Below are 15,712 nucleotides of genomic sequence, written 5' to 3' on the forward strand. Positions count from 1 at the left end.
AATGAGGTTAGTCGGTTGTCGACTAGGCGCTCAAGTAGTTTAGAGATGAAAGGTAGCAGAGAGATAGGTCAGAGGTTGTCAAGATTAGAGGGATCAAGAGAGGGTTTTTTCAGAATGGGGGTGACAAGAGCATGTTTTAGTTGAGAAGGAAACAGTCCAGTTGAGAACGAAAGATTAAATAGGTGAGTTAAGGCTTTGATTAGACAAGGATTGGTATTGCGGAGAAGTTTTGAGGGAATTGGATCAAGCGGGCCTGTGGTAAGGTGAGAAGAGGCCAAATATATATATATATTGGGCTCAACTCAGTCGCATATCCCAATTTGGTTTGAAAGAGAAATGTGGCAACTGAAAATGAAATCCAAATAAACTGACAGTAAGGTGGCAGAAAAAGAAGCAACATGACTTAAGTGCCTGTTTTAAAAAGTAAAGATACAATAAATGATAAACAGAAGTTGTTTAGCAAATGATGTTTCCATTAATGAATAAAAGACAAAAAGTACATTACAAAATAAAAATATGCTACGGAGGGTTCTGCACATGTAACATCACCAAATTCAAGATCACCCTGGCAGTATCTCTTTCCGCATCTACACAAAAAAAATTAAAAGACAAAATTATGCATGTTGGTGATTGGTTGGAAAGTAAATTACATCACCAGGGATTTCTAAGGCTGCAGAAATAGGTTGTTAGGACAACCAGGTGCAATAGAGATTATTCCTACACACTTGGTGGTTAGAAGCACATGCTGCTACAGCTCCAGTGAGTTCCCTGGCTCAGAGCAGGTAAGAGAAATCTGTAGGCATATACCTTATATACATATGGCAAAACACTTTATCTGTGCTACTTTTTCTGTTTTTTTCTTTGTTTTTTTTTTCTTGTGGCAGTATGATTCAGTTAGTATAGAGCAGCACCGACCAATTTTAAAGGCAAATTAAACTCCTTGTCCTTTCTTAAGAAGGGGTCTCTTGCCACACCCCAACTGCATAGCAGAAATGGTGTAAAAACCCTCAACCACTTCCCCTGTACCTGGCTGTGTCACATCTGGTGTCTGGCTCCCTGACAGTGACCAGAAGTAAGTGCACTGGAAGCCAAAACAAAAATAACAATGCAATGATCATGGTCCTGCTTAGCAATATCTGCCAAGGAGCCAAACACCGATGGTGAATATGCCAAACATGACAGAACCCAAGTCATGCTCTTGTTTCCCCCACTTGAATAAAATAAGATGGGTCAAAGCAAAAAAACAAAAAAAAAAAACAGATGGTAAATTAGAGCTTAGGGAGGTACTGAAGCATTGGCAGGTGCAGTGAACAACTCACATAGGAGTATAATTATCATACTGCTATTTGCATAACATTTATTGCTTCTAAAAATTATTTTTGCAGCAGGTATAATACAAGAGAATGCATATAGCTATTGTTTAGAACTGTAGTACATGGTAGCACTGTATGAATACTAATACTACTACTACTAATATTAAAGCAGGGTTGCTGTCGCTGTCGGATATCTTGGGGCATTAGTAGTCGAGTGGATATGTAAAGGGAACTCTCTAGGCATACTTTGTCACTGTGTTAATGATCTAAAGAAGAAAGGTGCTAAAAGAAAGAGAGAATACAACTTTCACCATAACATACCTAACAGCAGGTATTCTTATGACAGATTATAACTATTATAGGAATATGATAAATATTATATTATAAATGGCCCATTTAGGTTTGCTGGGGAGACCACAACTATACTATTTGTTTTGCAGCTGGGTGTGTTTGTGAGACAGTTTAGAAACACTGGGGTCATTTACAAAGCAGAAAGCAGAGTGCACAGAATGCACAGTTTTTTTGGCACTTTGCACACTGCGTTCTGCTATTGCAGATGGCGGCAGGCCTTTGTGCTCAGTTTCAGAGCATCCCTTGAATAAAGTGCTGCCTGGGTTAAGCAATCCCAGTGCATCAAAATGCAGGCAGTAGGGTTTCTGTTGTAGTTAGGGAGGACCAGTAAAAGGTTAAACGTTGAGTTCATTTCTTCTTAAAAGGGGTTGCTCACCTTTAAATCAACTTTTAGTATGATTTAGAGAGTGATATTCCAACACACTTTGCAATTGGTTTTCATTTTTAAAATGTGTTTTTTTTTGCAATTTAGGCAATCTGGTTGCTAGGGCCAAATTACCCTAGCAACCATGCAGAGACTGGAATACTAATAGGAGAGGTCTGAATTGAAAAATGAGTAATACAAAGAAGCAAATAACAATAAATTTGTAGCCTTAAAGAGCTTTTGTTTTTTAGATGGGGTTAGTGACCTTTAAATGCTGGAAAGAGTCAGAAGAAGGAAAATAATTCAAAAACTATAAAAATAAATAAATATGGGAGACCAATTGAAAAGTTGCTTAGAATTGTCCATCATATAAAATACTTTAATTACTAAATGATATGAGCAGTTTAATGTTAATGTGATCATGCTTGCAAGCTTTCAGCCAGAAGTTAAAATAACTGTTGACTTTGGGTCTGATTCTGTGCTGTAATCTCAAGTGTAATTAAATTGGAATTGCTGAAACAGAGCAATAAACCTATAGCTATGCAGGGCTGTCTTCTCTGCTGTATTGAATAATCAGGTTTCATATGTTCTCCTTATTTTGCTGTGCATATAAGAGAAACTGAATGGGCTTTTGTTATCCTCTGTGTGATGTAATAGGAGACAGACTTCCCAGTAGAGCTTGACTTTGGTATGCTAATGGGTTAAAATACTTGCTGCATCCTGTCTGCATTTAGGTTCCGGAGTGGTCTTGTATAATTCCTCTAGCAAACATGGCTGACTGCATATAGGTAATGTGCTTTTGTGCTAATATTTGTTCCTCCACTGGCAGCAATTTCTTCCAATGTATATGCTGATACATGCTTGAAGAACAAAATTGTAGAATTCTATAGAAACTGACAATATTCTTGCAAGCTTTTCTTTTACTGCAATGCTGAAGCTGCCAGTTTATAATCATTTTTCCAAAAAAGGACATGGTTTTCATGTGCTCTCACGTACTCAACTTATGGCTGGTTATGTTGTGCAGATATTTTGTTCAGTTCAGTTATAGTAAGCAAAATGATGTTTTTATCTATGATTCATTGAGTTTTCATATCTACAGTGGTGTTTTCTATTTTTTGCTGTAATACTTAAAAATGTAAAATGAATAGCAGAGACGAGAGATTGTGAGAAATGTACCATCTATAGAAACTAATGTTAAGCTACTACTCTCATCATGTTGCCACCTTAGCTGGAAGGTGTAGTCTTGCAAACCTGCTTTCCTTTGCCTTTTGTTTGTTTTAGAAAAAGTGTCAGCATCCGATTGTAAGTAGCAGTTCTTTTTAGGCTCTGTACCTCCCTCTGCCCTGTGGGTACAAATACAAGCTATGAAGTAAAAGAAAAAATAATAAATTAAGACCATTATTGATTGCGTTCAAAACCTCAGTACAAAATTAATTCAGTAACATATAACTAAATTACATGGAAAATGCAATTATAGATACAGAACATAAGGCAGGCAGGTACACGTGTGTGTGTTTTTCTTATGTTTGCCAAGCAGTACAATTGTTTATATTTGCATGTTTTTCTGATCTCGAGTTTCACTTTAGGTCTGTACCTTGGGGAATGGAGACTAATGCTATATGAAATATAAATATCTATCGATTTATTTTGGTTCAGTTTGACATTGGTATACTTTCTTGTGCATGCAGACTAGTGGACTGCGGCACAGCAGGGTACTAAACCTACATTTAATACTAAGGGCAACACTAGTCCTACATTTAGCAGTATAAATTACGCAAGGGTTGAATATTCCAACAAGACAATAACCTTAAACACACTTCTAAACCTACAAAGGCATTTATGCAGAGGGAGAAGTACAATATTCTGTAATGGGCATCACAGTCCCCCGACTTGAATATCACTGAAATCTATGGGATGATTTGAAGCAGGCTGTCCATGCTCGGCAGCCATCAAATTTAACTGAACTGGAGAGATTTTGTATGGACGAATTGTCAAAAATACCACCATCCAGAATTCAGATACTCATCAAAGGTTATAGGAGGCGTCTAGAGGCTGTTACATTTGCAAAAGGAGGCTCATCTGAGTATTGATGTAATATCTCTGTTGGGTTGCCCAAATTTATGCACCCGTCTAATTTTATGATGCATATTGTGAAAAGTGTATTCACATTTGCATTAAAGGAAAACTATACCCCCCAAACAATGTAGGTCTCTATTAAAAGATACTGAGTAAAACAGCTCATGTGTAAAACCCTGCTTCATGTAAATGAACCATTATCATAATAATATACTTTTTTAGTAGTATGTGCCATTGGGTAATCATAAATAGAAAATTGCCATTTTAAAAAATAAGGGCCGCCCCCTGGGATCGTAAGATTCACTGTGCACACATACAAACCACATGTTAGGTCACATGAGCCAATTAACAGACAGAGTTCTGCCTTTTGCTTCCTCACTTCTTCCTGTTACAGTTAGTGTTGTAGTATTTCTGGTCAGGTGATCTCTGAGGCAGCACAGATAGAGTCACGAAATGGTGGCTCAAGGCAAGAGATGTAAAAGGGCAAGATTTATGTAAATATATATTTCAGTTTGGTAAGATTCTTTTATATGTCATTCAATTTGATATAAACTATCTGTTGCTTAAGTATTCATTTTGGGGGTATAGTTTTCCTTTAATAGCCTATTCATTGAAAGAGAAATGTCTGTGGCAACTGAAAATTAAATAGCACTCCAAATAAACTGACAGTAAGGTGGCATGAGCAACACGACTTAAGTGCCTGTTTTAAAAAGTAAAGATACAATAAATGATAAACAGAAGTTGTTTAGCAAATGTTTCCGTTAATAAATTAAAGAAAAAAAAGTACATTACAAAGTACATTACAAAATAAAAATATGCTACGGAGGGTACTGCACATGTAACATCACCAAATTCAAGATCACCATGGCAGTATCTCTTTGCGCATTTACACAAAAAAAATGTAAAAGACAAAATTATGCATGCTTGTGATTGGTTGGAAAGTAAATGACATCACCAGGGATTTCTAAGGCTGCAGAAATAGGTTGTTAGGACAACCAGGTGCATTAGAGATTATTCCTACACACTTGGTGGTTAGAAGCACATGCTGCTACAGCTCCAGTGAGTTCCCTGGCTCAGAGCAGGTAAGAGAAATCTGTAGGCATATACCTTATATACATATGGCAAAACACTTCATCTGTGCTACTTTTTCTGTTTTTTTCTTTGTTTTTTTTTTCTTGTGGCAGTATGATTCAGTTAGTATAGAGCAGCACCGACCAATTTTAAAGGCAAATTAAACTCCTTGTCCTTTCTTAAGGAGGGGTCTCTTGCCCACACCCCAACTGCATAGCAGCAATGGTTTAAAAACCCTCAACCACTTCCCCTGTACCTGGCTGTGTCACATCTGGTGTCTGGCTCCCTGACAGTGACCAGAAGTAAGTGCACTGGAAGCCAAAACCAAAATAACAATACAATGATCATGGTCCTGCTTAGCAATATCTGCCAGGGAGCCAAACACTGATGGTGAAAATGCCAAACATGACAGAACCCAAGCCATGCTCTTCTTTCTCCCACTTGACTAAAATAAGATGGGTCAAAGCAAAAAAATAGATGGTAAATTAGAGCTTAGGGAGGTACTGAATATAAGAATGTAAGATGTATAGGGCTGCATGTATGCCCATAGCATTGGCAGGTGCAGTGAACAACTGACATAGGAGTATAATTACACTTGGGTAATGATTGTGATAAGCATGCGGTGAGTACAGGGCTCCACACCAAACTGCTTCCCCTGGCACGCTCTTCAAATCATCCCATACATTTTCGATGATATTCAAGTCTGTGACGGCCATTCCAGAATATTGTACTCCCTCTGCATAAATGCCTTTGTAGATTTTGAAGTGTGTTTAAGGTCATTGTCTTGAATATCCAACCCCTGCGTAACTTCAACTTTTGTGACTGATGCTTGAACATTATCCTGAATAATTTGTTGATATTGGGTTGAATTCATCCGACCCTCAACTTTAACAAGGGCCCCAGTCCCTGAACTAGCTCCACTGCATGATGGAACCTCCACCAAATTTGACATATGTGTATGTAGCAGGTGTTTTTCTTGGAATGCTGTGTTCTTCTTCCACCATGCAAAGCGCTTTTTGTTATGACCAAATAACTAATTTTTTGTCTCATCAGTCCAAAGCACTTTGTTCCAAAATGACTGTGGCTTGTCTAAATGAGCTTTTGCATACAACAAGCAAATCTGTTTGTGGCGTGAGTGCAGAAAGGGCTTCTTTCTCATCACTGTGCCAAACATATGTTCTTTGTGCAAATTGCACCGAATTGTAGAAAGATGTTCAGATACACCATCTGCAGCAAGATGTTCTTGCAGGTCTTTGGAGGTGATCTTTGGGTTCTCACAATCCTCCGCATATCCCGATCCTGTATTTTTCTTGGCCTGCTAGACCTGGGTTTTACAGCAACTGTGCCTGTGGTCTTCCATTTCCTGATTACATTCCTTACAGTTGAAACTGATCGTTTAAACCTCTGAGATAGCTTTTTGTAGCCTCCCCCTTAACCATGATACTGAACAATCTTTGTTTTCAGATCTTTTGAGAGTTGTTTTGAGGATCCCATGCTGTCACTCTTTAGAGGAGGAACTTGTTATTGGCCACCTTAAATGTCTTTTCTCATAATTGGACACTCCTGACAATGAAGTTCAAAGCTTAAAGCTAATCCAACCAATTTCGTGCTTCACTAAAAATCATTGTTCAGAAAACACCCCAGTACTAAGATGTTCCTGGGAAATGAAATACATACCACTGTTATTTTTGTTGTTGAAAGTGGAGTAAATTATTATGCAGGCTGAGAGGGGTTCCCAACCTTTTTCATATGAGTGCAGCTTTAGTAATATGTGAAAAGTGATCTGCAAAATATCTGCCCTGCTACATGTAAAATGTCAGACTGTTCTCTTGTAAGTGAACCTTGTACTGTGCCATTAGCAAAAGGCAATTAGGCAGAAGCCCAAGGGATGGAACTTAATGTGATTGTGTACTGCTATAAATATCACTGTGTTGGAGCTGATGTATTAAAGGGGACGTTAAGCTTTTTGACAAATCTCCTGTTTGCAGACCCATATTGCTTCAAAGTAGGCATTTTATAGTTAAAGAAGAAATTTAATGTAAAAAACAAGAATGTACCAGTGCATTTTACTCTTTTAAATATAGAAGGAATGTGCTTTAATAAGTAGTGTTTCTGGTTACTTTATTGAAAATTTCTGCTAGTCCTGCCCATCTGTTCCACTTCCTCCTGCCTCTTTTCCCAGTCTTTGCAGGGGAGCTGGCAGCACTCCGCACACTGCACTGTAAGATAGGAACCAATTAGCAGCTAGGCTAACCTGACAAGGAACTGAAGACTGCCTTTGTTTGTGTGACTGCAGAGCTGTTGATTGGCTGTCACCCTCCTAATGTGCTTCTGGGCAGGAACCGTTAGTACACACCCACCCTTCATTTAAAACAGGGACCAGAGATATATGGGAAGCTCAAATAAATGGGTTAATTATGATACAATATTCATTTTTGGCCAAAAGTAAAACCATCACCATATAGTATACATTATTGCCTAACAAATGGGGGGGGGGGGGTCATTTATCCTATGTGTCTCCGTTAAAGATAAATCAAATAAGTTTCTAATGCCAACACACTACTGCTGCACAAATATGGCAGCCCCCTCATAGAGGAACAGGGTAGTAAGAAAGGTAAAATCATCAGGCAAATACTTTTATGGCAAAATTATAAATAGCATTCAAAGACAATGTTATGATAGATAGAAAAAGGTTATTTTTGGATGTCAGTATCTAAGTGGACTGCTGGCCCCAGAGAGAAGTTATATCAAGCAGAATTGTCATCTATGGGTCTCATCATGGCTTACCCTTACTAATATGTCAATCTTCCAAACGACATCATGTCATTCTTAGGCAATGTATTGCTTCCAGAAAATTGCTGATGACACTCTGGAAAAATGCAAATAATAGTTTTAGCACTAAAATTAGACTAATTTGCTTGATAGCTACAGCATTTCAGTTTGTCTGAAATCAGTATTCAGGCTCATGGTTGTTGTTTTAGATTAAACTAGTCTGTTCGTCTTATCATTATTTTTATAGCATTGAATTCCCAGATTGAAGATGGGGAAAGAAATTAAATCAATCATTTCCAATAAACCAAATAGTAGATCCAAGGAAAAAAAATCAAAATGTGTAATTTAATCTGAATTGTCCCAAAATTGAGGCTCAGAAAAGTTCAATCTAATATGAGCTAACATAACAGACTGACATGTCCAGCAAGCCACATAAAATGGCAATTGAGCAAAACCTTAATGTTTCCCACTTTGGCCAAAGGTGAGGTTCCAAAAAGATAAGAACAGTGCACACACAGTATAACTATTGATAAAAATGCTTAAAAATACTGATGCACCTCTATTTCCCAAATCATGCATGCTCATAGATGCTGTTGCAGGATTTTGATTGAATGGCAATAAGTGAAGCTTTATTTGATTTATGGGGATTACAATATGTCTGTGTCCAATATGTCAACTAATTTGCTTCTGAAACCTTAACTGTTTTAACCATACCATTCCATACCTCTAATACATTTTACATACACAAATTGGTTATGGAAATTGTGTATGTTATGTCAGCCATACCATGCTATAGCTCTCTCATGTTTTTTACATAAGCAAATCAATTCGAGATTTGATCACATAGTTTGCTTTCCACATGTTAAATGTGCTGTATATCAGCACAGGTGTTCAAGGCAGGACCCCATTCGTTGCCCTGCACCCCCCATATGTCACACCACCAACCCGCTTCTACCGCCCACACAAAATAAATCACTGATTCCCCCCACTGTGCTAATACCTGCTCAAAATAAAATATGAGGGGCATGGGGGAGAAGCAGGAGGGAGCATGATGAGCTACAAAATAGCCAGAATTCGGGTAGGCAGACAGAAGAGGTATGTGCCTAGCATCACCCCACCATTGCACCCTAGGCACCCTGCCTACTCCTAGTTCTGTTCCTGATGTCAATCCCCATTCACTTTGTTTTCGGTAAGTTTCTGGTTAGTTTCAGAGAGCATCAAGTCAAGGGACTTGCTATTAACTTTGGCCAACATAGATGTTATTCAGTATAACCACAGGCATGGTGATATTTAGTTGCTGAGAACTCAAAAGAGATATGTTTAGTATTGCTTAAAGAATATACTCAACCAGGAATCTAGGTGTACATAAATATGTAAGGCAATTGTGGTTATGCTTAAATGTGTTTTATTTGATTTTAGATGTGGCAATGCAAAAAATAAACCCTATCCAGAGAATCCCAGCTCACAAGTATTCTGCATAGCAGATAACATGCTTCTACTACACGGGCTTTTAGCATGGCCGGGCAAAATATACGTTTATTTTTATTTGCATGTGCTTGCACCATATTTGCTTGTTGTACTATACAAGTCAGTACAGCAAATATGCACAAAGAAGCTTTGTAAAACAGTTAAAACAGGTATGAGATCCGTTATTTGGAAACCTGTTATCCAGAAAGCTTCGAATTACGGAAAGGCTATCTCCCATAGACTACATTTTATCCAAATAATCTGAATTTTTAAAAACTATTTCCTTTTTCTTTGTAATAATAAAACAGTACCTTGTACTTGATCCCAACTAAGATATAATGAATCCTTATTGGAAGCAAAACCAGCCTATTGGCTTTATTTAATGTTTATATTATTTCCTAGTAGACTTATGGTATGGAAAAGTCTAGGTTCCAAGCATTCTAGGTTCCAAGTATTCTGTATAACAGGTCCCATACCTGTACTGTAAAAAGTTACTAATGTGTAAAATATAAAGCACCAAATTATTTGTCTAAACCTACTGTAATTTACGACCATGTAATAAGTCGCAAATTAAGTTTAATGTCAATTAAAATATTAAAGTATCACTAGTGCTTCTACAAATAGCTCAATATACCAAGGGGGAAGATATCCATATACAGGTATGGGACCTGTTACCCGAAATCCTCGGAACCTGGGGTTTTCAGGATAACAAATCTTTCTGTAATATGGATCTTCATACCTAGAAAATCTACTAGAAAATCATTTAACCATTAAATAATAGGGTGGTTTTGCTTCGAATAAGGATTAATTATATCTTAGTTTGGATCAAGTACAAGGTCCTGTTTTACTACAGAGTAAAAGGGAATAATCTTTAAAAATTTGGATTATGTGGATAAAAAAAAAAAAAAAAAAGTCTATGGGAGACCATAGACCGTTTTGTAATTTGGAGCTTTCTGGATAACGGGTTTCCAGATAACGGATCCCATACCTGTACTGTACTTTATACAAGTATGCCTCTGTTCAAAATCCCTCTTTTAGCACAAAAATAAAATAAAATAATTTAAAAAAGTCAAGAAACAACCACTGCCTTATGACTATTATTCTTTGCTGGTGCCATGTGGCTCATTTACTAACTATGGGCACATTTTCCCCGAGAACAATAACAGCAACCAATTAAACTTTTGCTTGACCTTTTAGTATTCTACATGCAGTACACATATAGCTAATTGCTCTAGAGCAAAATTGCTCAGTGATGGCAGATAAGGCCCAATTGGTCAGTCAAAATACTGGACCCACACCACCGGTTTCACAACTATACAGAATGGTGCTGTGATTCCTATTCCTTAGATGAACTAAACACATATTGAAAAATATACTTTATTTTTTATTTTGAAAAACTCTGATGCAGAATCACCCCTGGTTCACACTAATGGGCAGATTTATTAAGGGTTAAATAGTAAATTTGTGTCACGGTCGGCACCCAACACCAGAATAAACACCAGGCACCCTGGTCTCTGCTCGTGCTTCACGAGTAGTGTGACCGCCTTTGGGCCTCGGGAGGAGCCCTCGGCTTACTTGGATGCCACCTGGACTTAAACGCGAGGTGCAAGATGAGGGTTCTGGATAGGCAGAGGGGCATGACTGTAAAGCAAAGTCTTTGGACAGAAGGTCGTAGTACAAGGCGTTAGGCAAAAGAGTAGTCAGATCAGGCCGGGTCGAGGCAGGCAGAGAATAAACGTAGTCAGGCAGGCAAGGGTCAAACCAGGAAGTCAATCAGAGGGTTAATCAGAAGAGGTAGTTGGTAATCAGGCAGGGGTCAGGATCCAGAAGTCAAAATAGCCATGCAGGGGTCACAACAGGAATCAAACAGGTTCAGGATACAGCAAACATATAGCACAAGGCTCAGGAGCACCAGGAAACACGATCCTATCACGTGCACCGAAGACCAGTGGAATGGCCCTTTACATACCCAGAATGCTTCGCGCCATTGCCCGCGTGCCTATAAAAATAGCAGAGGTGCACCGTGCGCCCCCTTAGTTCACCGGCGAATCAGGGAGTGAAGAACTGCATGGTGGGCGTCCCCGCCGAGAGTCCGGCGAGCGCCCCCGCCGGCCGGCTAGACCACCAGTGTACGTAGTTTTTATTACAATTTGAATTTGAATTCTCTAATTGTATTTTTGGTTAAAACTCTCAAATTCGAATTGGGAATAATCCAAACTCGATTCAAATTGAAAATCGAGATTTATCAAACCTTGACCCTTGGAACAATTCAAATTTGACTATTCGCCACCTAAAACCTGCTAAGTTTATTTATAAGTCAATGGCAGAGGTCCAGTGACCCATTTGAAGATGTTAATAACCTTCCTGACATTCAAGTTTTTTTCAGAGATAAAACTCAATTCACGTTTTCGAGATTCGATTCGAATTCCATTCCAGTTTTGGAGTTGGTAATATTTGTTTGCATTTTAGACCTTAGAATTTTTTAAGTTCTTAAATAACCTCCCATTCAAATCTGCCCCTAAATCACTTACTAATTTAGTTTTCACTGCATGCAAAACTGCTCCAGGATATCCTATGCAATACTTCTGTTGTCTGCTTGAGGGAGCTAAAGGCCAACATTTAAGCCTGTACAACCAGGCATATAGAGAGAAAAATAAGGTGCTTGCTTCTGAATAAACTCAGATTATATATAAACTATATATATATATATATATATATATATATATATATATATATATATATATATATGCTCTGCTTGGCAGTACATGTTTTTTTTTTATGCAACCAAAATTTGCACCCAAACCAGGAATGCAAAAATAAGCACCTGTTTGAGGGCACTGGCATCAATATCCATAGCGGTTGGTGAGCAACATTTAGAAAAAATGTTATATCTTTAGTATATATTTTTTGTTCTGTTCGAAATTATAAAGATATCATCTTGGCTTTCTGTGACCGAAATACAGTTAAATGTTACATTCATTTATAAATATTTCAAAATCCAGTCCAACAAGAGAATTTTGTAAGGAAAGGTTTAATAAATGCCTAACTTGCCAGAAATTTAAAAAACACTGTTGCCTTTAAATAATCCATTGTGTCGTCCCTTTTACTTAAATCATCTCAGATTAGTGTCTATGTTGCTGGCAATTAAAAGGTTAGGTGGGTCTCCATGAACATCTTTAGGGTAGGGACACACTGGGCGATTTGGAGAGTTTTAGTCGCCTGGCGACTAATCGCAGCGACTTTTCTCCCCGAATGCCTCCCCTCGCTCTGCGCCTGGCTAAAATGAAAAATCGCCTGCGCTAATCACACGCGGCGATTCGTTTTCCGAAGTCGCCCGAAGTTTCCTCGTGAGGCAACTTCGGGCGATTTCGGAAAACGAATCGCCGCGTGTGATTACCGCAGGCGATTTTTCATTTTAGCCAGGCGCAGAGCGAGGGGAGGCATTCGGGGAGAAAAGTCGCGGCGATTAGTCGCCAGGCGACTAAAACTCCCCAAATCGCCCAGTGTGTCCCTACCCTTAATACAGTGGATGCTGTTCCTACAAAGGATAACAGTAATTAAAATTATTTTGTAACCAGATTATGTGTCTCAGAGTAAACTCCTGTATAGCAGGCTAAAAAACCCTAATATAATGGTGATTCTGAACACGAGGGGAGTAGTTAAAGCGGCACAGTAACTTCCAACGTGATTCTTGAGGCGATTATAACACGTGGAAGCACGTGCATGATGTAACACTTCCTAGGTTTCTCAGTTCAGTTACTTAAGAGCAGACATTTAAGACACGCCTATTCATTCACCTACGAGTACATTTTGTAACCATGTTTTTTTTTTCTTTGTTCCTCTCTGCACGCAACAGGTGTTCCGCTTAAATAAATGCAGAGAATCCCAAGGTTGTCAAAAGAATCAGCTACATTAATTAATCATATCTGGTATACTGTTGGCCTCTCTTTGCTTTTGTGTTTGTCCACAGGAAGCTTTTCAGCTCACACTTAGAAAAATGAATACCTGGTTGTGTCAGATAAACACCAGTATGAGATATTAAGGCACTACAATTATACAGGTATGGGACCTGTTATCCAGAATGCTCAGGACATGGGGTTTTCTGAATAACAGATCTTTCCATAATTTGGATCTTCATGCCTTGAGTCTACTAGAAAATCATGTATATATTACATAAACTCAATAGGCCGTTTTTGCTTCCAATAGGGATTAATTCATTTGGATCAAGCACAATGTATTGTTTTATTATTACAAAGAAAAAAATTTTTTAATTATTGGAATAAAATGGAGTCTTTGGGAGACGGCCTTTCTATAATTCGGATCAACCAGATAATGGGTTTCTGGATAACGGATCTCATACCTGTAGATACTGCATGGTTAACTGAAATTATATAATTTTTTAGTTCACTTCTACCGTATAGAATATCGATCACTAAACTAATAAAAGGCCAAAATTAACTGCATGCGCTGGGGATCACTGTACCATTTTAGACTGGGGGACACTGCTCATTGCAGGTGGGGGCCAACTGCAGCAGGAAGAGCAACAGATAATCTATGGGAAACCTACCACTGTACATAGAAATTCATGAACTAGAAATACCAGTCAAGCTACTTATTGCAGGTAAGAGTTCACTGAATTGCATGAAGTGCATGACCTCCCAATACTTTTATGCACTGTGCTTATGCACTGTGCTACACCTAAACCAGTAAAGCAGGTGACTTTTGACACAATAATACTGGAAACTGGCTGTAGAAAATAATTAACATGGTCTGATCTATTAAAAACGTCATACAATGTCAAGTTGTTTTTAAATATTTCCCACTGTACTGTAATACTATAGGGATTATTCACGACCTCAAGGACAGTGTGCAAATTGTAATTTTGGATGCAATTTGTCATGATTTTTAACCACAACGCAGTGTTTTCCCCCATAATTCCAGAGGTTTAAGACCTTCTGCAATCACCAAAATATTGGAACATTTAAAAATCAGGCATAAGTTAGTGTAGATATTTTATGTTTCATCGATTTTGAAAATGTGTGTTCAAATACACAAGAATATATGAGGTAGGGATACACCGAATCCAGAATTTAGTTCGGGATTCAGCCCTTTTTCAGCAGGATTCACCTGAATCCTCTGCCCGACCGAACCCAATCCGAAACCTAATTTGCATATGCAAATTAGGGGCGGGAGGAAAATTGTGTGACTTTTTGTCACAAAACAAGGAAGTAAAATTTTTCCCATCCCAATTTGCATATGCAAATTAGGTTTTGCTTCGTTATTCGGTCAAATCTTTCGTGAAGGAATCGGGGGTTCGGCCGAATCAAAAATGGTGCATTTGGTGCATCCCTAACATAAGGTAACTGATCTTAGTCTCCTTAATGGCAAATGGAGTTCTCACAGGACAAACTTTAAATGTAAAACTGTAAAAAAATTCAAAATGTTGTAATGTTGAGAAGAAATATTAATATTGAGTTTTGTAAAGACTACATGAAGATCATACAAAGATTGCTTGTCTCCGCTAAAGTTGGAGAAAAATATCTGGAGAGATTTCTGGAGATGTTGCCAATGGCAAACAATCAGCAATTAAACAGCCACTTAGAACTTAGAAAACAAAAGCAAAGATCTGATCTGGTTGCTACATCTCCAGATATTTATCTCCAATGTTAGTAAACATGCCCCATAATCCCCAAGTGTCAAGTAGGCAATCTTATAACAGACAAGAACAACAATCAGTCACGTATGCCATAAAATGCCTGAAGCAGAAATATTAGAACTTCAGCTCAATGCACACCGAGTCCTTTTTGTTACTGAACTTATTTCAAGGTAATCTCTCTGTGTAATAGGGAGCCTTTTTATAGTAGCAAACCGCATAGTTCATTTAGTTACTTGATAAGGGTGATTCTAAAGTCAATCCAAGACTTTGTGGATTACTGTAATTGAGAATAGTCATTACATTTAATCTTTTGTATAAAAAAAAGACACAGCAGGTTAAAGCAGAAGTGCGCACTTTTTACAACCAGGAACCAGTTCCCTGCTCTTAACGCAGGACACAAAACAGGCACAAATGCATTTGCTGTCATAATTGACCCCTAGTGAGTTCCAGCATTCTTTCATAGGCTTGAGCCCCTCATCTCTGACACTAAATACAAGAATACAAAAATAGCAGTGTAGCTCATCTTGTGAAGATGGATAGTATCACAGGAGTATTGACAAGATGTAGCAAAGCCTCCTTATCAAAAAGCATTAAGCCCTTGTATGTAAATCGTTTTTTTTGGATATAAAATCCGATTTTTTT

At 38.1% G+C, this 15,712-nt stretch overlaps 1 protein-coding gene across 3 annotated transcripts in view; it reads left to right on the forward strand.

Moving 5' to 3' along the window:
• abcg2.L (ATP binding cassette subfamily G member 2 (Junior blood group) L homeolog) overlaps positions 1-15,712 on the forward strand; it is a 78,603-nt gene that overhangs the window by 5,411 nt on the left and 57,480 nt on the right. The window contains exon 1 of one of the 3 annotated variants that reach the window (XM_018247345.2): positions 2,755-2,816. The exons of 1 other annotated variant lie outside the window; for it this stretch is intronic. The gene's annotated coding sequence lies outside the window, so the exon portion shown is untranslated. Of the gene's footprint in view, positions 1-2,754; positions 2,817-5,092; positions 5,187-15,712 lie in introns of those variants that run through there. One more of the 3 variants, XM_018246587.2, reaches the window with a different exon arrangement.

Source organism: Xenopus laevis, chromosome 1L (genome assembly GCF_017654675.1).
Source record: "Xenopus laevis strain J_2021 chromosome 1L, Xenopus_laevis_v10.1, whole genome shotgun sequence".
In the NCBI taxonomy this organism is placed as follows: domain Eukaryota; kingdom Metazoa; phylum Chordata; class Amphibia; order Anura; family Pipidae; genus Xenopus; species Xenopus laevis.